The 23,384-nt window shown below is 35.8% G+C and overlaps 1 long non-coding RNA gene and 1 pseudogene across 1 annotated transcript; both read left to right on the top strand.

Annotated features, from left to right (window-relative positions):
• The first annotated feature begins 1,354 nt into the window (after positions 1–1,354).
• On the top strand, positions 1,355–16,115 carry LOC127551858 (uncharacterized). The gene is made up of 3 exons (XR_007951189.1): positions 1,355–2,118; positions 4,513–4,564; positions 13,178–16,115. It is a non-coding gene; the product is annotated as an uncharacterized LOC127551858 (long non-coding RNA).
• Positions 16,116–20,734: 4,619 nt separating this feature from the next.
• Positions 20,735–22,878, top strand: LOC127551857 (UV excision repair protein RAD23 homolog B-like; annotated as a pseudogene).
• The last annotated feature ends 506 nt before the right edge of the window (positions 22,879–23,384 follow it).

The raw sequence follows: 23,384 nt of genomic DNA, 5'->3' as shown, positions 1-23,384 counted from the left end.
GTCAGGACACTTTCCAGAGTTAGAACTATTGAAAGAGGAAAGCACTGAATAACTTCAATCAATACCAAGCATCAAAGTCCTGAACTATTGAGCTGGGAGAGAAGGATATAAAAGGAAGTGAGTAGTGGAGAGAAAGAGAGAGAGAGAGAGACAGACAGACAGAGACAGAGACAGAGAGAAAAGAAGAAAAAGAAGAAGAAGAAGAAGAAGAAGAAGAAGAAGAAAGAAGAAGAAGAAGAAGAAGAGAAGAAGAAGAAAGAAGAAGAAAAAGAGAAGAAGAAGAAGGAAGAGGAGGAAAAGAAGAAGAAGAAGAAGAAAAAAGAAGAGAAGAAGAAGAAGAAAGAAGAAGAAGAAGAAGAAGAAGAAGAGAAGAAGAAGAAGAAAAAGAGAAGAAGAAGAAGAAGAAGAAGAAGAGAAAAGAAGAAGAAAGAAGAAGAAGAGAAGAAGAAGAAGAAAAAGAAGAAGAAGAAGAAGAAGAAGAAGAAGAAAGAAGAAGAAGAATAAGAAGAAGGAAGAGGAGGAGGAGAAGGAGAAGGAGGAGGAGGAGGAGAAAAAAGAGGAGGAGGAGGAGGAGAAAAAAGAGGAGGAGGAGGAGGAGAAAAAAGAGGAGGAAGAGGAGGAAAAGAAGAAGAAGAGGAGGAGGAGAAGGAGGAGAAGGAAGAGGAGGAGGAGGAAGAGAAGGAAGAGGAGGAGGAGGATAGATAAAGAAAGCAGATAGGAGAACTTTGAACGGGAGGCTCAATTTTTAAGGGTTTCACATTTATTGATGGGTGTAACTGAGCAAAAACTATAAGTCTGAGTTTAACCATATTGCTGGTGAAATATGGTCCGATTTAATCCATTACCAAAGTCTTGCGGGTTGGCAAACAAGGGTCTAATGCTACAGAGTGAATTGAGGCCCTCGAGAATATCCAAAGTCAAGTGATCTCCATTGTGCCGCCCAACACAACCTCACACTTTGCATCAGCTATAGTAGAAAGGATCCATAGGATCACAGATTTAGAACTATAAAGGAGCTTAGATGTTATCTAATCATAAATCATAAATTTAGAGCTAGAGTCTTAGTGCCCATCAAAGCCACTCTCTCATTTTATAGATGGGGAAAGTAAGACTGACAGAGAGAATAAGTGATTAACTAGAGTTGTAGCTAGTAATCATCAGAAGCAGGATTTGACCTTGAATTAGTTTCACTGAAACAGTTCCTGAATTGCAGAATAAAATAGTAGTCAGGAAAAGAGGGTGATGGGAGTTCTCCACTGGCCATCTGTTGAGGAGGAAGAGAAGGAGGAGGAGGAGGAGAGGAAGAGGATAGGATGAAGAGAAGAAGAGGAAGAAGAAGAAGAGAAAGAAGAGGAGGAGGAAGAAGAGGAAGAAGAAGAAGAAAGGAGGAGGAGGAGGAGAAGAAAAAGAGGAGGAAGAGGAAGAAAAGGAAGAGGAAAAAGAAGAAAGAAGAAGAGACGGGGGACAAGGAAAAGGAGGAGGAAGAGGAGAAATAACCATGGGAGGATAAAGAACCAAAAGAGGGAGAAAAACAACAATCACATTGTTGATTCAAGATGCAGAAAACTATAGGGCTGAATGCTTAAACCCCCATACTTTCTCTTTATTGATTCACATCTTCAAATTGAGGGGAATGTAGGGAGAGGCAGAGGGATAAAGAAAGGAAGGAAGGGAGAAAGACAGGAAGAGAGACAGAAATAGAGGAATGCAGGGAGAAAAAGATATGTTTTCTCAGAAAATCACAAGGAATGTACCCAAGCAAGACTCAAGTAAGCCTATTTACAGCTCCTCAGACCTTAAAGCTCACTAATAAGAAGCTATCTCTTTAAGAAAGAGATCATAAGGTAGCCTAGATCAACACCTCCCTACACACTCCACCCTCAGTGTCACCCTCCCCTAACTAAAGGACAAACTTTCTTCCCACTTAGATTTCTTTCTTCCACTGAAGGTAGGTTGGGAAGCTAAGAAGTGAATAAAAATAGATATTATTTCCAAGTTGGCTGGGTAACTTTGTTTTGTTTTGTTTTTTCAATGGGATCCAGTACAGGTTGACAAGCAAATTTTGGATTCCCCTGAAATCCTCTGAATGCATCCCTAATGTCTGGAGAACAAATCCAGGTAAGTTGGGGGAAGAATATGTAAAGTAAATTCCAGAATTTTTTCATGGACAGGTTAATTTAGAATTGAAGGGAAAGTCCCAGTGGAAGAGGTGGGCAAAGAAAATCAGCCAAATGCAACTGGACAACATCACATTAGACAACGGAGCTACTTAACTCATTAAAAACATTAGACTCAGACTCAAAGAATATCAAAATTAAAAGGGCATTTAAAACCATGTTGTTCAAATTCCTCATTTTACACGTCTTATTGAAAAAGAATAATTTGCCCAAGGCCAAACAGTTAACTAGTAGCTAAGAAGGGGACAGAACCAAGGTTTTCTGCTTTTAGTCCTGTGCTTTTTCCAATACCCTGCTCTGCTTCCTATATTTGACTTGACTCAACTTTATAGAAATAAATATGAATCATTTGGTAATTCTCTCTCTCTTTCTCTCTCTCTCTCTCTCTCTCTCTCTTTCTCTGTCTCTCTCTCTTTCTCTCTGTCTCTCTTTCTCTGTCTGTCTGTCTCTCTCTCTCTCTTTCTCTGTCTTTCTCTCTTTCTCTCTGTCTCTCTTTCTCTCTCTCTCTCTCTTTCTCTCTCTTTATCTCTCTCTTTCTCTCTCTCTCTCTTTCTCTCTCTCTCTCTCTCTCTCTCTCTCTCTTCTCTCTCTCTCTCTCTCTTTCTTTCTCTGTCTCTCTGTCTCTCTGTCTCTCTGTCTCTCTCTCTCTCTCTTCTGTATTTCTCTTTTATCTCTTAGCTTTACATATGGAAAAGTTGATTGCATAATATGTCATAACCACACACATCTAGTAAAAAATAAATGAGCCAGACAGCTGTGGTATGGTGTTTCAGAAAGAAATCTGCCTAACAGAAACCTTTATTTGGATTTCAAACAAGTCTCCTGTGATATCTGTAGATAATGTCTTTTGTGCCATTCTTTTATCTGCAAACATTTGCAAATGTGTCAGATTTGGAGGGAATTCATCTGGAAATTCTGTGACATACACACACACACACACACACACACACACACACACACACACATACACAATCAAGTCCTAGATACTTTCTGCTGCTTTAAATCCACTGGCTTCTCTTTGAGCACTGTTGGTTCTCTCTGGAGACTCAGAAATGCCAGCTCAGATATAAAGCCAAATCTGCTCAGTTATTCATCATGAGCCACCTGCTAGTATTACTCTATGGCACTCAACACTGGCACCCAGGGCTCCTGTTCTTTTTCCAGTAGTGCCACAGGCTGCCCACCTAACTTGGGCTAGAATCCTTGCCCTGAATACCTGACATAGCACTAGCTCCAAGAATCCATACTTAGAATTTGATGACTACTTTCAAAGGTTCTTTCTTTCTATCTAATTCACCTGTTACCCAGGCACAACCAGGGATCCACACTCTTCATACCTCCTCCTCCATCTGATCCTTTCTATCAAAAATAACTATCCCACAATCATCTCCCCATCCCAGCCATCCAGGAGACCAGCATATTATATCTACTTTACCACTCAATACCAGTGGCTAGGAAGACTCCTGATCTCTATTTATCGTCTAGGTTCTTGATTTTTTTATTTGCTTTGGTGATGATAGAATAATCAATCATAGCAAAAAGTGCCATGATTCTCAGATAGCCATCTGTCTCACCTAGAGACCTCAGTGTTAACAAGAGCTCCCTGAAATCAGGCTATATACTGTATTGTACATCCAAACTCATTAAAATATGTACCCTAGTCATCAATGGAATTACCCTGTTACCATAGGTTCTAAAAGTATGCTCTGCTCTGAAGGATGCATCTGTGATGAGTGTTACACTGTCAATATAAGATACAAATAAGGGAAGTGATGTAATATGGTTACCTAATGAATGGAAAGCGCATTGAATTTAACAGCAAAGGACCTGGGTTCAAATAGTGGCTCTCCTGTTTATAAGCTGTGTAACTATAGAAATCACTTAATTAATTTAGGCTCTAATTTTCTCAATGAAAGAGTTAGATAGATAAGCACCAACCTAATAATCATCAGGGTTTCATTCAACATAACAATTTGACCAAAACAAGTTTTCTGAACCTTAGTTTCCTCATTTGTCTAATGGGGATTATCAGTCAGTCATCTAGCATTTATAAAGTGCCTACTATGTGCCAAGCACTAAAGATACAAACAAAAAAAAAATCCCTGCTCCCAAAGAGATTATAATCTAACAGAATGATTCTAGTTCTAATAATTCCTATCTCTTTGTATAGGCTGTTTTAAGTATCTAACAAAATTAATAAATTTAGGAAAGGGCTTTGAAAATCATATAGTACAATATAGGTGTAAGGTAACAGTCCCTGTCAAGATGAGAGGGTCAGCCTAGAGGATCCCAACATCTCTTTTAGCTAAAATTCTCTGTGTTTCCATGATTCTAGGGACCACTTGAAGATCTTGTTTCATAAGGAGTCTCAGACACAAGTGGAAAAGGTAATGTTCTATAAGTGGTAAAGTGTCTTTGCTCTCCCTGTTTTATGAGCTCATTCTTCAAAGTTGAGGATGAAGGGAGCTGCTTAGTCTGAAACTTTGAATTTGAAATTTGAAAGCATGATATCCTAGAGGGGCATTTGTTTGTCTGGAGCTCTCTTAAGTAGATATTTGGAAAGTAAAGGTGAGACTGATAGATGATTAAAGATATTTGTGTTTCAATAACAGGCTTTAAGGTTGAATAACATTTAGTCCTTAATGAAAGCATCCTAATCCAATCCAATAAGAATTTATTAAGTGTCTGCTTAAGGCACTACTGGACAAAAAGACAAAATGAAGGAGAATAAATAGTCCCTGCCTTCAAAAAACTTACTCTGGGAAATACTAACAAGTGAACTTGTTGTTTACTCTTTCAATCTTGTCTGGTTCCATTTGGATCTGATCACATTTGGAGTTTTCTTGGCAAAGCTACAGGAGTGTGTTTGTTTGCTATTTCCTTCTCCAGCTCATTTTACAGATGAAGAAACTGAGGCAAACGGGATTACATGATTTGCCCAGAGTCATAGAGCTAGTCAGTGGTAAGATTTGAACTCATGAAAATAAGTCTTCCTATCTCTAGGCCTGGCATTCCATTCACTGCCCCAAAAAAGTGAAAGTGATTGTTTGAAAAACAGAAATTGGAAATTAAGGGAATCAGAAAAGGTTTCTCCTAAAAGGTGATGTGTGATAAGGGGCTTGAAGAGATTCCAAGAGATGTTGGTAAGACAAGAATAAGTTTTAGGCATCAGGAGAGCCACTGTACAAAAGCAGAGACAGATGCTGATATAGCAGGCAGGCCAGTTTTACTGAATATAGAATGAACCAAGTGGTATCATGTATAATAAATCTGAAAAGAAAGCAGGAGGCAGCCTGTGAAGGTCATTAAATACCAAGTTGAAGAGTTTGAAGACCCTCCTAAGTCTTCTTTCCTTCAACAGTCTTTCAGCTAAGCGTTATATGACCTCATTTTGACTTTCCTCATCATCCCAGTTGCCATCCATGGACAAGTCTGTGGGCCTCAGTTATAAACTAAGAAAATTTGGCCTGACACTCTCCAAGGGGTTATAATCCTGTGATTTACCCAAGGCAGAGCATGCTGGCTCAATATGTTGGGAGGTGTTAGTTTCTGACGTATGTATTGATTAACTTTTGCATATGAATTATATAGACGCTATAATTCCTAACTTCTAAAAGCCTATCTTCTAGTTAGAGTAAAAATATACACATGCAGTGCATAAAATTGAATTTAAGGGTTACAAGTCAGAGGACTAACCTATGATTATTTCTTTTTGCTGAGGCAATCGGCGTTAAGTGACATGCCCAGGGTCACACAGCTAGGGAGTGTTAAGTGTCTGAAACCAGATTTGAACTCAGGTCCTCCTGACTTCAGGGCTGATGCTCTGTTCATTGTATCACCCAGCTGCCCCTAGCCTATGATTATTTATCAGTTACAAAGTAAAGGCTTCAAAGATCCAACAAAAAAAGAGGATGGGGTTGAAGAAGGGAGGATATTGGCAAGAGAATTAGGACTAGATCTAAAGAATGTGAGGGACAATAACTGGCAAAGAGGGAGAAGGGAAGGGATATCAGAAAGAAAGAGGAAGTGGGCAATGGGATCTACTGGAAAAGAGAGAAAGAAAGAGGGGAAACTAGCCTCAACTTTCAAGATGTTATTCTAAAACCAATGTGAAGCCCAATCCCAACAAAAATCTATCAAATGCTTATTGAAGATCCAAAGAAAGCCAGAAAAATAAGGGCTTGTCCCTGATCCCATGGGACCATGTCTAATTCTCTAAAGGGAAGAACAGCATGCAAAAAAAAGCCAACTTGTAATGGGAAAAATTACTTTTTGGAATCAAAAGAATTTGTCTTCGAAGCCCCATTATAACACTTTCTAAGGCTTTCAAAGCCTTAGTTAATAAAGTTAACTAGCTCTGTTAATACAGGTAAGTTACTCTACTTGGGTCTCAGTTTCCCTCTCTGTTAAACAGATGATAATATGTATGCTGGCTACCTTGTATTTATCAATACTTTGTCAATAAAATTCTCCATAAATGTAGGATAGTATTGTTTGTATTGACATTATTATGATTAAGTATTATTTAGTAGGGGGCATCGATGTAGTACAATAGATAGAGCCTCCAGCCCTGCAGTCAAGAGTAACTGAGTACATAAAAAAATCAAGCCTCATATACTAGATGTGTGATCCTGGACAAGTCACTTCACTCTAATTTGCTCCCCCCAAAATAGTATCATTAGGTATGCTTAGTATATAGACTGAAATAATGACTTTGGAAATAAGAAGGTGGGAACATAGCCAAAAGATTCTACATTCATTCAGCTTAAGATAGCAGCCACAGCCTAATGGATAGAGAGCTAACCTTGGAGTCAGGAAGACCTGGATTCAAGAGCTATCTCTGATTTTTACTGACTGGGTGATTCTAAGTAAGTCACTTAATCTCTAAGTGCTCAAAGAAACTCTGTATGATGTAAGTAAAAAAGAAGTTGCTACCTGCATTAATTAAGTCAAGTTCGTATTACAGTGAATTCACACATGCTGTCACTATATCCTCCCATATATATGTGTGTGTGTGTGTGTGTGTGTGTGTGTATGCATAAACAAAAGAAATAATCATCATGTCTTGCTCACCCCCACTTACTGAATAGGTTTCCATATATTTCTGTCACAATCTTAGCTGCTCAACTTTTAACAATTAGACATTTACAATTCACAGAAGGTCCAAACATCCTTCCAGACCCACATTCCAAATTCTTCTCTAGACCTTTTCTTTTTTTGCAATTCAGATTGTTTAACTTGAGAGTGCTATGTTTGGAATGGAAGGCAGTAATGGCTATTTACAAGAGCTGAGCTCAACTACATGGTAATTTTCAAATTTTTCTCTGCAACTATAGAACCCTCAAGCAAAATTTCCTTTTTATAAAAATTGGGGTCATTGTGAAGTTCTAAATAATCTAAATTTTCACTTTCTGCTTTTTGAAACAAGTTTCCATAGGGTTAAATAGGATGAACTCTGACCTTCTCCAGGATGCTATCAGCAGTGTCTCACCTAGGAAATCACAAATATTGTGGCAGAAATAGAAATTATGAGTTACAAATCTTCCCACTCCCCAAATTTTTCCAACTAAAATTTAAGTGTCTCACAGTCTAAGGCTCTTTTCACTTAGCAGTAAAAAAATAATTAGACAGCAAAGTGTCTAGTTTCAGTAGTTCAAATACAGCCTCAGATGCTTACTAGCTAGGTGAGCTTGCACAAGTCATTCATTGTCCTCATGTGCCTGTTACAGATAATAAGAATATCAAATTCACAGGACTATTGCTAAGATCAAATGAGACAAAATAGTTTTCATTGTTTAAAAATCTTAACTAATATATAAATGTGAGGTACTTTTACTATATAATCCCTATAACTATTCTATGAAGTATTAAAAGCAAGTATTTGTATCTCCATTTAAGAAAATGGTGTCACAGAGGTGAATCTATTTGTTCAGGGCCACATAGTTAGTCATATAGTTTATGTTCACTGGTGGAGCCCTGACAATGTGCTGCCTTGGGTTCCCCTGGTAATGTGTGCCAGTTTATTAATGATACTGTCCTACAAGAAATGACATTTGAATAGTGGGAGTGTCTTGGCTTTCTCTTTCCTTACCCACCTGGCTTCATTTTCCACTCAGCCATCATCCCAAGTACAACCAGTTCAGCATCAATGGTCTCCTTTCTCCCAGTAAACAACAAAGGAATGACCTGCTCAGTCCCAGCCAGAACAATGAACCCACTCCTAAACTAGAACACAGTCAGAAATAACTTATTCATCCATTTGGAACCTTGGAAGGCTGAGGACATTTTTACAACTCAGGTTAGACAGGTAAGAAAAACTCCAAGGCCCCAGTAATGAGAGTCATGAATATTGAGAACAACCCTTCAAAGCTTAGCCCCTTAGAGGCCTTTAAGGGAAGCAGCTGCAGAAGTGGGAAACTGCATCCCTAAACTAGCTCATCACAAAGTGGAGCCCTTTGTTTAAAGCTGTTTAAATGTTTTGAGTAGAAATGAAAAAAGACATTTTGAGTCCTGCATTTAGTAAGAGATGAAAAGGCTTCATGTGGCTGCTTTCTGGAGCTCTTTCAGGGATAAGTGCTGATGATAGCAACAACTCACACTTGACTAATACAGTCTTTCTTTTGGACGCAGTCTGAGATGGCATTAAGCAGTTTGGTGAACTAAGTCGCCAGCATCTTCTCCAAAGCCCAGCCTCAAGTGTTTCATTAGGGCGTAAAGACGGCCCTCAATTTTCAAAGACTACAGTAGTAGAAGGAAAAGGAACTACAGGTTTTACTATGCCATATAAGTAACAGATGCTATCTGCTTTCCAAATGTCCAGTCTAGCAAATCAGGCACACATAGGCTTATGATCATTAGTGTCCAATTAGTGATGAATTCTTTGTTTGTGATAACCATTGAAATAAAGAAAAACAGAAAATGATACATAATAAATGAAGTGCAGTCTCCTTTTACTACTATGACAGTAATGAGAGTCAGAATGGCCAAGTGACAGAAAGGGGATGCAAAGGGAATAAGAATTCCAGAGTTTTATGATTATCTAGAAATATGATGAGCAACTCAATGGCACTGTGGATAGAGTGCTGGGACTGAAGTCAGGAAAACTCATCTGGGATCAGGAACTCTCACCTTCCTGAGTTCAAATCCAGTCTCATACTTACTAGCTGTGTGGCCCTAGACAAGTCATTTAACCTTATTCATCTCAGTTTCCTCATCTATAAAATGAGCTAGAGAAGGAATGGCAAACAACTCTAGAATCTTTGCCAAGAAATCAATGGAGTCATGAAAGAGTCAGACATGACTGAAAAACAACAAAATAACAACAAAGAGAAACATGAACTTAGATAAGATCCTTGTCTATTGATTAATAATCAGTCAATATAGTGCTCATATGGTGAATATTTAATATATGCTTCTTAATTGGTGGATTAAAAATCGAAATCATGTCAATCTTGAAAGCTGAACAACAAATCAGAAGTTCTTAGCTTTTTCCAAATCATAATTTCCTCAGAATAATTTTTTAAAGTATAAAATCAAATAGAGATCACAAAGAAAACCAATGATATTGAAATGCAATTTTCAAAATATTAAAAATTCCAAGTTCACAACTGTCCCCTAAAATCTACCTACTTGAGAGTCTATGGATGCCAGACTAAGACTCTTTGCTATAAATAAGTGAAAGTAAGAAATAAAAAATAGTTACCCCTAACCAAAACAATGGTTACCAGGTTTTGTCTAGAAAAGCAAATTGTAAAGTTGTGAAGTCAATTTTATTGAATATCTATAGGCAACATGAAAAATAATTTCATGGGGTAGCTGGATATTTTATTTGTAATAATCTTAGTAAACATTTACAAAGTAATTAATTTCAATAATTTGAGTTTATGTATCAACGTGTATCATATAAGATAAGCTGCAGCAAACACATTCTACTAACTTGATGAGACCATTGCAATTAATCCTTGGTGACTTTGATGAAAATATGTGCATAGAAGAGAGATTACTACATTGAAGAGATCACAGATCAATCCATGTAACAAAGTTGTCACACCACTGATTCATAGTGAGCATGCTGTATATGGTTATTCGACTAGTTAATACATGTTGGAAAAAGGAAGCCCATGTCTCTCTATTCCAGGTCCAACAATTTCCACTGAGGGTGAATGATCATACCATCGGCAGAAAGAAAGTAACTGAGAGGAAAACAGGTTGTAGATGATGAAGCTGATTTCTTGAATTTGAGAAGTTATAATGGACAGATTGCTCTAATTGGACTGAGGAATCCCTAAATTCAAATTCTGCCTCCAACACTTAATAGCTGTATGACTCTGGTCAAGTCACTTATTGTTTCCCTCAGCTTCAATTTCTTCCTCTGTAAAACGAGCATAGCACCTACCTCACAAAATTATTATGAAGATCAAATGAGATAAGATGTAAAGCAGTTTGTATACCTTATCATACTACATGTCCTAGCTATCATCTTCCTCATTATTTATTACTAGCTGTGCTGCCTCTTTTTTTCCTTCCCTGGGAAAATGGGATTTTCTTTGATATTTCCTCTCACTACCATGTTCAGACTTTCAATAAAGAATCTGGTTATAATGCGAACAAACAACCTTCTGTGCAAAGTTTGTCTAGGCAACCATTATGGGGTTTTCCCTTTCAGCTCCCAGATTGTTCCAGAAGAGGAATTGCCTACATTCTCCATCCTCACCTGACTAAGTTTCTTGCCATTTCATTAACAATCTGGCCAACCAGAAAGCTAGGGTTTGCTGTTTTCTTAACAAACACTTGCCATTGTGTTTGTACCAACACCAAATACCATGGGATCCATGTCACACAGTGCACACAACAAACAGTGTCAGTTATGATAAGGTTTTACCCATATGGATCCTGCCAACAGTCTCATTTCCCAGAATTAGTATGAAATAGACACTTCCACCTTCTTGTTATTAAGTAGAAGAAGAAACCAGCAGAAATTTTCATTTAAAAGGAAAACCCAAAACACTACTCAGAAAGCCCCTCATTTTTGATGCTTCTGATCACTCAAAATGATTCTTTTGATGATAGTTTCCCATTGCCTCATCTGCTTTGTCAGGGAAAAGGATTATGATGGGTATATATATAGCACATGGGATCATAGCTTTAGAAATGGATGGAAACAAAGATTTAATTTAATCCAACTCCTCATTTTGCAGAGGGGGAACCTGAAGCTTAAAAAAAGTGAACTTGAGTTTGCCCAAAGTCATTCAGATGGAAAGTAACAGAATCAGAATTTGAATGCAGATACCCTGATTCCAGACCTGGCACTCTAAATACTGAACCATGCTGCTTCACCTCAAATCAATTGGCCCTTGTGACTTTGGACTTATAATCATCACACTCTAAACAACTAAATTAATTCACCTTATCCCATATATCTTCCCCTCTAGGAAATAATAACTAATAGAACCCAGTCAAGCATCTAGATCCTCATCTTTATGTCCAGTACCCTTTGATGCTGCTAGAAACTGACTTGGAGTCAAAAATATGTAGTAGCTGCAAAAAACTTGGTATTGGGGGAGTTTAGGAAAAAGAAAAATAAAATTAAGGATAATCATTGACATAGCATTTTTATGTTTCCAAAGCATTTTATTTAAATGATCTCATTTGCTCTTCACAATAATCCTAAGATATAGAAACTATTTTCCTTTTTTTTTTTTGCTTTCCTTTTCTTTCTTTTTTTTTTTTTTTTGCTTTCTTTTCTTAAAAACAAATCAGGACACTGAAGCTCAGAAAGCTAGTGACTTACTTTATCGGTAGCTTCCTTAAATGGCACAAACCAATGATTCTTAGCAGTCTTCATGGCATCCTTCTCTATAACCCATTTCTGGTGATTATTCCCTTGAGGGAATATGTGCCCTGATATATTCTTCATCTCCAAGGTGACAGAATGGTTTCAACTGCTAGACTTAGAGATAGAAAGGACCTTAGAGATTACCTAGTTACTCCTGTTCATTTTTCAGAAGAAGAAACAAGCCAGAAAAGGTTACTGCCTACTGAAGTTTCAAAGCTGTTGCGTTCATCTCCATCACTATTTCTATAGTAGCCCCAGTGACAAGGAACTCACTACTCTATTCCCACTCATGTTAGTGCCTTTTTGCTTCTCTTACCCTGCTAGCTTTGTAGTCCATTTATATTCTAAGATCTTTCACCAAACTATATGCCTCCATATCTCTCAATCAATAAGGTTTTATTAAGCTTTTGTTATTGTCAATCATTTCAGTCATATCCAATCTTCATGATCCCATTTAAGGTTTTCTTGGAAAGGATACTGGAGAGGTTTGTTGTTTCCTTCACCAACTCATTTTATAGATGAGAAAACTGAGGCAAATAGGGTTAAGTGGCTTGACCAGGGTCACACAGCTAATAAGTCTGAGGCCAGATTTGAATTTAGGAAAATGAGTCTTCTTGACTTCAGGCCTGGAATTCTGTCCACTGTGCTACCTAAGTATCTACCTATTATTTTCCAGTCACTTTATTAGGTATTTGATGATATCAACATAAAGAATAAAATAGTTCCTACATTCACATATTTGTGCAACTGATTTTTTTAATTCAATAAAGAAGGCTTTACATTTGTTCTAATTGAATGTTGCCTTATTGAATTAAGCCCATCATCCTAATCTTCTTAGATCTTCTCAGACACAAATTCTATCATCCAATGTAATAGCTCTCTCTCACATCTTCACACTATTAGAAATTGTCTAAAGATGGTATATGAGTTTCATCTGAGTCACTGATAAAAGCATGTAAGAGATATACCATCAAAGAGTGAGAGAGAGTCAGAGACAGAAACAGAGACATAGAGAAATAAATCACCAGGAATAATATAAAGAGGCATTCCAAAGTGAGGACATAAAAGTAAAAATCTAGTAAAAATATTTTTTGATGTTTATGACAACTTAGTCAGAAACAATGTGACTTTCTACATGAAATATTACTTTGCTTTCTACTTGCAGATTTCCAAAAGCCAGAATGGAAGGGACAATCCTAGCCCCTTGGGCTATCACTTTGGTGATCATTGGGGCTGTCCTGATAATGACCTCATTGATGATCCTCCCTCCTGTGGCCCTCCTCATCTGGAGAATTCACCAGATGCCAGAGATCTCATTGGTAGGAATCATATAGATCCAGGCCCTCTCCAGACCTCTGCTGCTTCAAACTTATTCTTTCCCAGATGTCATTACTAAGACAAAAATGTCTTGAGCCATTTGTGAAATTCAAATAACCTTTACCTTCATGTCTCAAACTTTCAATGGCTCTTCTGTGTTAGACAACTGCTTCCCCTTCAAAGAATCACAGAATTTAAAAGAAGCAACCAAACTCTCCATAGTACATGTAAAAAAACTGAAGCCCAGAAGAGGGAAATGATCTGCTCCAAAGCCGCATAGCTAGTAAGTGGCAGACAAGAGTCAAACCCAGATCTAACTATAGATCAGAATATTAGCTCTTTCCTTTCTTTTGCGTATGTGTCCAACTGGGGCCATACTTTACTGTGTCCTTCTAGGATCTTGGTGAAGTGGCCTGTTGTTACTATACAAAATGCTCTGACTGCACACCAGCAGATAGAGAACTAATGGACAAAAAATTTCATCTATGGCCTTTCAACCTCAATGTGGCTCTTTGAAGTAGTAAAGTCACTTGGCAGAGTGACATTGCAGAATCACAAAAAAAACAGTAGCTTGAAAGGACTAGAAATATTCTAGTTCAATCCTCTCATTTTACAGCAAAGAAAGCAGAAAATTCCTAGAGAAGTTATTTGATTGGCTCATGATCACAGAAAGTAAAGAACAGAAGCAAGATGTGAAATCTAACCCAAATCCAGCAGAATTCCTTGTAAGAATCAGCATAATATCAATTCTTGAGACACTCTTGTTTTATTGTATGTAATAAGGATAAGCTGGAAGCATTCCCAGTAAGAACAGGGGTGAAACAAGAATGCCCATTATCACCATTATTATTCACCAAAATTATTCAGTTTTTGCCCATTTAGTTCCCTATCTCTGGTGTGCAGTCAGAGCATTTTGTGTAGTAACAAGAGGCCACTTCACCAATTGTACTAGAAAGAACTAGCTTTAATGATGAGAAGGAAAATAAATTGAAAGAACTAGAATAAGCAATGAAGAAACAAAACTATCACTTTTTGTAGATAATATGATAGTTAGAAAATCCTTCAGAATAACTAAAAAACTGTTTGAAACAGTTAACAACTAGCAAAGTTGCAGGATATAAAATAAACGCATATAAATCATCAGCATTTCTATATATTGACAACAAAGTTCTGCAGCATGAGATAAATAGAGAAATTTCATTTAAAAAATGTGTACAATAGAAAATATTTGGGAGTTTACCTGCCAAGACAAACCCAGGAACTATATGAACATAGTTACAAAACACTTTTTGCACAAATTAAAGTCAGATCTAAACAACTGGGAAAATATTGATCGTTCATGGGTAAACTAAACTAATATAATAAAAATTAGAAATTTACCTAAATTAATCTACATATTCAGTGCCATACAAATCAAAATACCAAATAATAATAATATTTCTTAAAGCTAGAAAAAATAATAACAAAACTCATACAGAATGTAAAGTTATATTACAAAGCAGCAATCATCAAAACAATTTGGTGCTGGCTATTTAGGTATTTAGGTGCATAAAACAGTGGCAAATTTACTATTTGATAAACTCAAAGAGAATAGCTTCTGGGATAAGAACTCACTTTTTGACAAACTGCTCGGAAAACTGGAAAACAGTATGGGAGAAACTAGGCATTGATCAGCATTTCACACCTTATACCAAAATAAGGTGTAAATAGGTTCGTGATTTAGAGATAAAGGTTGATACTAAAAGTGAATTAGGAAAGCAAGGAATATTTTATCTGTCAGATCTCTGGAGAAGAGGGAAATTTATAATCAAACAAAAGATAGAGAACATTATGAAATACAAAATAGATAATTTTGATTACATTAAATTTAAAAGTTTTTGCACAAGAAAACCAATACAAGCAAAGCCTCATTTCTAAAATATATAAAGAACTGAGTAAAATGTGCTATTTTTGTGATAGCAAAGAATTAGAAATTGAAGGGATACCTATCAATTGGGGAATGCTGAACAAGTTGTGGTATATGAATGTAATGGAATATTATTGTACTATAAAAAAAATTATGAGCAGTCAGATTTCAGAAAAACCAAAAAAGATGATGAACTGATGCAGTATATAGTGAACAGAACCTGAGGAACAGTGTACAAAGTAACAACAATATTATGTAATGCTCAACTATGATAGATTTAGCTCTTCTCAGCAATACAGTGATCCAAGATGATTTCAAAAGACTTAGGATGGAAAATAACATCCATATCCAAAGAAAGAACTATGGAGTCTGAATGCAGATAAAATTTGTTTTTTCTTTCTTTTTTTTTGTGGTTTTCCTTTTTGTTCTCATTCTTTTTTTACAAAATGATTGATATGGAAATATGTTTAACATGATTATAGATTTATAGTCTATATTTGATTGCTTAATATCTTGGGGAGGGTGGAGGGAAGAAAAGAAAGGGAAAATTTTGCAATTCAAAATTAATAAAAATAATGTTGAAAACTATCTTTACATGTAATTGAAAAAAATAAAATGCTATTAAGTGTCTTTTTGAAAGACACTCTTTCTCTGACTTAGATATATACATAAAGCAATGAGAATGTTGTTTCAATCAGCCAATTCAATCAATCAACCAATAAGTATTTATTATGCACTTACTATATGCCAGGAATTATTCCAGGTGCTGGGGCCACAAATATAAAAGTGAAATGCTTCCTACCATTGAGGAGCTTGCATTCATTCTAGAAAAGGGAATCAATATAAATAGGTAGGAAGATAGACTGGGGTGGGGGGAAGAGGAGGGGGAGAGAGAGAGAGAGAGAGAGAGAGAGAGAGAGAGAGAGAGAGAGAGAGAGAGAGAGAGAAAATACAAAATATACACAAAGTAAATATAAGATAATTTAGAGGTGAAAGACACTAGTAATTAAGGACTCAGTTTCATGTAAAACAGAGGTGTTAAGCTCATAACCCACAGGCTACCTATATAATACTACCCTTTCAACAGTTGCCTAAAAAAAAATTAAAATGTAATTGGGAATTATTTTTAAAAATAAATAAAATATCATAAACTATATATAAGGTTAAATTTTAAAGCTAAGTCAATGTGCCACCAACAAGCATCCTTATATGTGTATTAGTAATTCTTGTTTCTATTTGACATCATTAATATAGAAGAAGGAAGGAAATTTGAAGTAAACTAGGTTTATAAGAGGTGATGATGAATAATACATAGCTACTTATCAAACAGGACAATGACATATTTAGACAAATACTTTAAGAAAATAACTTTTGCAGGATTGTGGAAGATTGTGATGGGGCATGGAAAATAATTAGGAGACTATTTCAATAGTCCAGGTGATGAGGGCCTAAAGGAGATGAAAGAAAGACTGCTCATATAGGAAAAAATACATATGCTAGGGTCAAATTCTGGAGAAACTTTGGTAGCTCTATCCACTCTTGGGGGCCCAACCCACAGTTTCTAACTGCTCCCAAGAAGACCCATACATACCCCAACAGTTTCCAACAACCTCTATTCCTGGCACATCAGGTAAAGTTAACCCAAGTTCACTTCTATGACTTTATTTCTGTAACTCCTAAACACTCCCCTCAGTTTGTCTATGTGCTCCCTTTCCTCCCTGGGCATCTCTGTCTGAACAGAGCAGTGTGCTATCCCAAATTCCAATTCCATGACCTTGAATAAATGACTCATTTTCTTTGCTGATCATCGAGTTGATCTGAATTTTTCAGCTCAACACTAGAAATGTTGTGGGAAGTAGAAAACAATGATATTTGGGAATGGAAAAGATATGGAGTGAGTGAGAATAAAAAATTATGATGACATTGAGCCTACAAATCTAGGTAGTTGCAAGGAAGATAGTACCTTTAATAGATAAAGGAAAATTATTTTAATAAAGACAACAGAAGTTCTACATCCAAAAGAGTGTTTTCTTCTGTAGTAGTCACCCTGAAATGCAGCATGCTATCCCAACAATGCGACAATTGCTCAAATACAAGTTAGTAACTCATCTTCAAAAATGGACTTCTGCTTTTTACGTTTCTTGCTTCTGCAGTTTATGCTTCATGTGAGAACATCAGTCTCATGACTTCTTAAACACATCTTGTTTTTGAAGCAAAATAACCTTATTCAGTTTTTGTGTTTTTGTTTTGCTTTGGCAGTACATAGCCTTTGGCAGTAATTTCAAAAGAATTCCAAAGATACTTCAAAGACAGCATCCCACTATGTTGGATCCTCCACTTAGTAGGCTCGTGTGAAGGGCAAAATATTCATTAGAAGTTTTCATGTTCCAGTGGATTTGTTAATAGTCCCTTTATAATCAACTTTCATAGTTCACACCCAGGAAATTTTTCTCTCTCAAACTAACACAGAAGCGAGGGCTATAATATATTAATCAACTGCTTTAGAGGCATTGGGGGAAAGAAATTATTTAAAAAGAAAATTATGTGCCTAAAATAACAACTGTCTCAATTCTTTAGGCACTGAGATCCAAAGAAAACCTAAGCATAAGAAAAAGCAGAAATCCAACTGGCTTGGTCCCTCCTCCTTTGTATCTCATTCTGCTAGCGTGAATAGCTTTCTTTTTATTTTGCCCCACGATAGATTAGTAATTTAATAAACAGACAGAAAGATGGATGAATAGGTGGATGGATAGGTAGGTTAACATAAAGTTCCAGACATTATAGTAAGCAAAAGGGATACAAACATAAGCAATAAATACAGTCCCTGCCTTTAAGAATCTTACATTCCAATTAAGGGAAAAATACCTCATAAGTCAGTTTATTCTATCAAATCACACTTATATCAAGGTATCACAAAATTCAGGAGAAAAAAACCCTCCAGAAAAATCACTTTTCCATTCTTTTTTTTAATCTAAAAAAAATGTGTTCTATATATCTTTATTTTTATGGGCTAGAAAGGAGTCATTACCAAAAATTACCATCACTTGGAACAAATTATAATTTATTTATTAAATGTAACACAATTTTCCAATAAAAAATTATTACAGAGAAAATTTCAGAGAAACTTGAAAATTATATATACATTGATGCAGAATGAAATGAGAATACAAAAAACACTTCGTACTGAAGCATCAATTATATATGTGTATGTATAAACCCCATGTTAAATACTCTCACATATTTAGAAAGACCCAAGTATCTTTTTCTTATTTAAATTTTATTCTAAGTTTAACATCCAATAAAATGAATATTTCCATATACCAAAAAAAAAAAAAAGGATTGTACATGAAACAGTGAATCTCTAGTATGTAGAGTTTGTATTTCCTCTTAAATAGATAATAAATTTAACTTATAACTTTAAAATATATAATATTTATATTCCTATGGGTCTTAGGAATTCTTTCTCTGATTCTTTCTGGTAAATTTTTTAAGCTAAATTTTATTTTTTTCATTTATCAGGAGCCTTTTTCCCCTCCTTCCTCTTCCCACATTGCTTTCCTCTTATCACTGGAAAAAAAGAAAAAGAAAAGAAAGGAAAAACATAATTATTGTTAGTGTGCAGAGTATTAGAAGTTAGGTTTTTACAAATAATGTCAAAACAGGATGAAGGGAAGAGTGAAATATCTTAAGATATTTCCAACCAATCACAGTACGAATCAAGGAAATAGCTGAGCAACAAAGTTCCTGACAAAGGGACCCAGATCTAAACTGACCCATATCAATTAGAGTCAGTGACAGGTAACAAGCCTTGTGACATATGGAATGGGCAGAGATGATTGTAAATATAACCAATGATAATTCGAATAATAAATCTGACCGATTATTACTCTGACTGAAAGCTTAATTAATAGTAATCAACTCTGATTGTAAATCCAATCAATCCAAACCATTCCTTAGGGGTAAAGAATTGAAATAATAGTATAAAGTTTGCTACTGTTACTGTATTCAGTGTCTCTCACCTATGAGCACACCCATTTCTCATGAGAATTGTTGAATAAAGAATTCTTCTCTCACTCTTAAAGAGCATTGGTTGTAATACTACTTCTGGACTAGCTTTCAACTGGGAAGGCAATGGGCAGCAGCAACTTGTCCTGGGCTTACTCCCCAAACCTAAATTCGCAGAGAAATTCCCACACTTTCCATGTCCAAAAACATGCTTCATTCTGCCCATTGTTTCTCTGTCAGTATGTAAAAAACATTCTTCAGCATCAATTTTCTATAATCTATAGCATTGTTAAGAGTTTTTAAGTCTTTCAAATACAGTGTTGATGGTTTAGTAGAAACTGTTTTCTGTATTCTTCTCATTTCTTTTTGCATCATTTTATATGTATCTTCCCAAGTTTCTCTTAAAAACTCTCATCATTTCTTACTGGAAAATTGTGTTACATTTAATAAATAAATTATAATCTGTTCAGCTATTTACCAAATGATGGATTCTCCCTTTCCCCTAATTTGTTAATACTAAAAAAAGTTTGTTGTTCTTGTTGTTTTGTTTTGTTTTGCCTTAATATATGGATTCTTTTCCTGTTTCTTTTCTCTCTTGAGAATAGTAGACCTAGCAGTAGTATCAATGGGTCAAAGGGCGTGAACATTTTAGTAATGTTTTGGATGTGGTTCCATATATTTTTCCTACAATGGCTAGATGTTCCTGGCTCCACTAGTATGTGCTTATCTTCCTATATCAAATTCAGACTTTGTCATTTTACTTTTTTGTCAATTTTGCCAATCTAATAGGTTTGAGTTGGAACTTCAGGATTGATTTAAGTTTAATTTCTCTGATTAATTATGATTTTCAGCATTTTATGTGACTATATTTACTTTAGATTTCTTTTCTTTATAAATGTCTATTCGATCTTTGACCATTTATCACTTGGAAAATATGTCTTATAAAAAATTGAATTAGTTCCTTACATATCTTGGATATGAAACCTTATCAGAGAAGCCCGATGCAAAGATTTCATCCTCAGTCATATTCCCTTCTAATCTTTCTGAAAAAAAAAGAAAACAGAGAAAGAAAGGGAGGAGGACACAGAGAAAGAGAGGGAGGAGGAAGGAAGAAAAGAAAGAGAGAGAGATAGACAAATAAAGACTTGCATTTTATGAATTTCCTTCAATCCTATTTTCCTATATTTTTCCTTCTTTGCTCTTAACCCCTCTTTATATAAAAGAAATCATGGAAGAAGAACATTCATTACTAATGTTCTAGGCTTTATGCAAAAATAGCTTCTAAGCTATTTCCCTTCCCCTCACCCAGAACTCAATCACAAATTCTTAGCCTTTCTTTCCTTTTAAATTATTTTTCACAATCTTCCTCTTTTTTCCCCTTGAGGCAGTTGGGATTAAGTGACTTGCCCAGGGTAACACAGCTAAGAAGTGTGAAGTGTCTCAGTTCATATTTGAACTCAGGTCCTCCTGACTTCAGGGCAGGTGCTCTATCCACTGCACCACCTAGCAGCAGAATCATCACTAGCTACAATTCAACAATCAAATTCTGCTGCTACTACTAACCTTAGTTCATTTACAGCAGCATCTGTGACTCAAGCTTCCACCCCTATATCTAAACCTGAACTCAATACCAGCTGCAGAAGCTTGGGAACCTAAACCCAGAGGTATTCCTAAGGAAGAGAACCCAGTCGAAGCTCCTACTGATATTAGCCCAACATCATCTGACAAAAGCCCTGGGGTCTCTCTTAGGTCAAACCATTTTGAAGATGCAACAAATGCTCTTGTAATGGGACAATCCTATGAAAATATGGTGATTGAGATCACGTCAATGGATATGAAAGAGAACAAGCTATCATAGCACTGAGAATTGATTTCATCACCATGGTGAATGGTGGAACATTTTTCATGGGTATCTAGGGAGATAAAGAGTCAAGCTGTGGTGGATCCACCCAAGCACCCACCAAGCCTGCCAACAAGGTTTGCTCAGTCTTCAGCAGTGGCAGCAGCTGCAGACACAACAGCAACAACTACAACTCCTAGTTCTTCAGGACATCCCCTTGATTTTTTTATGGAACCAGTCTCAGATCCAGCAAATGAGACAAATTTTTCATCAGAAATTTTCCCTTCTGTCAACCTTGTTACAGCAAATAGGACTAAAAAAATCACAGTTAATTCAGCAATTCAGTCATTCAAGAGCATTTTATTCAAGTGCTAAATTGAACCAGTTCATGAAGGAGGTGGAAGTGGTAGTGGAGGAAAAGACAAACATGAAAGCTGTCTCATAAACTACATTCAAGTAACACCTCAGGAAAAAGAAGTTATAGGAAGGTTAAAAACATTAAGATTCTCTGAAGACTTCGTGACATAGGCTTATTTTGTAAGAATGAATGAAAATTTGGCTGCCAATTTTCTTCTACAGCAGAACTTTGATGACTGAAAGGAACTTTTTTTGATAACACACTTCACATCAGGGCATTACACTTTGCTCACTGGATTATCTGGGATGATTTGAATTCCTTTCCGTAATACTTTGTAGATGATTGGAGATGGGTTGGGAGGAGATAGAGGAAGTAGGGCAGAAATAAATAAAATACATGTCTGTTTTAAATTAGCAGATTTAGAAAATCCACACAATATAAAATATTATACAACCAAAAATCACCTTTTGCAGGTTTTTAGCTTCTAATGTAAGTAACTTTTCCCAAGTTTGCACTCTTTTTAGTGTATTAGATCCAGAAATTTAGTATAATGCCCTGACTTTTGTTTCTTTTGTTTTAGTGCTGGTTCTGAGAGAATCTTTGTTACCTAGAATCTAGAATCTAGAAAGCTTATCTTTTCATGTTATTTGCTAGAGGATAGGGAGAAATCTTTGCTGATGAAAATCATTACTGCTATTTGAAATTCTTTGATCATGGTATATGAGACCCCCTTCTAATATGATTTAAGAAACTGAATACATATAGGCAAAGTTGTTTTTCTATCAATGACTTTTTTCTTTTGCTGAAAAAATAGTAGAAACCTACTTAGTTTAATTTGATGTTATATATACAGTAAAATGTTTTAAAACAACTATTGCATGTTTGCTTTTGGTGTGAACTGAGCATTTGGGAAATACTTTTGGGAACAATGGGAAAATGTAGTGCTAACTTTCCCTTCTCTCTCTCCTCTCCTCAGCAGAAATATTTGAGTACCAACTGCTCTTTTTTTTACTGATTAAAAAGCTGATCCAATGTAAAAATTAAAGGAAATATTCAAAATTAGTTTTCTGATGTACGTACACTTTCTCATAAAGGAGTACATGACCAACTCAAGCCACTGACATTGTATTAGTTTCTTTAATAAAAAAATAAAAAAAGTACATCAAACTGTCTCCAGTAGCTTTTCTTCCATTAGAACAAAAAGGCCAAATACTATTGGGAAGTTTGGGAAATGGAAGCTGGTAAAATATAATACTTTGTAAAATAGACAATTAAGGTAGATTCATAGGACACTTCTCAAGTTGACATCACCCCTTAATAGATTTTATCCAATTATATTTATCCAATAAGTCTAATCCACCTAATTATGCTACCTTTTAGTCTATATAGAATCATAAACCTAGACCTGGAAGGGATTTCATTGGTTATATAATCTAACCCCCTCCTTTGATAGGCAAAGTGACTTACCCAAGGTAGGTCACATAGATAGTGAGTAATAGAAATAAAACTAGTCCCGGTTTCTGTGACTCCAAAGTCCATTAAAGAAGAAATTCTGCCAAATACTCTTCTGAAGGACTATGATAGCAAGATGTGCACTATATATATATATATATATATATATATATATATATATATATATATATATATATTACAGCAAATAGAACTAAAAAAATCACAGTTAATTCAGCAACTCAGTCATTCAAGAGCATTTTATTCAAGTGCTAAATTGAACCAGTTCAAAAAGGAGGTGGAAGTGGTAGTGGAGGAAAAGCCAAAGATGAATGACCAATACAAACACTTATGAACAAATTTACAAGAAATATGTGAATTAATGATGTGGAGAATTTATAGAAACTTTTTTTTCTAATTAAAAAAATATGATGAGGGAAGGGATTGTTTGGTTAGTTTGTTGTTGTTGTTGGGTGTTTGTTTTTTCTTCTTGACCT

This window comes from Antechinus flavipes, chromosome 2, assembly GCF_016432865.1.
Source record: "Antechinus flavipes isolate AdamAnt ecotype Samford, QLD, Australia chromosome 2, AdamAnt_v2, whole genome shotgun sequence".
Classification (NCBI taxonomy): Eukaryota; Metazoa; Chordata; class Mammalia; order Dasyuromorphia; family Dasyuridae; genus Antechinus; species Antechinus flavipes.
Note: the sequence above shows the minus strand (reverse complement) of the source record. Positions and strands in the feature narration are given on the sequence as shown.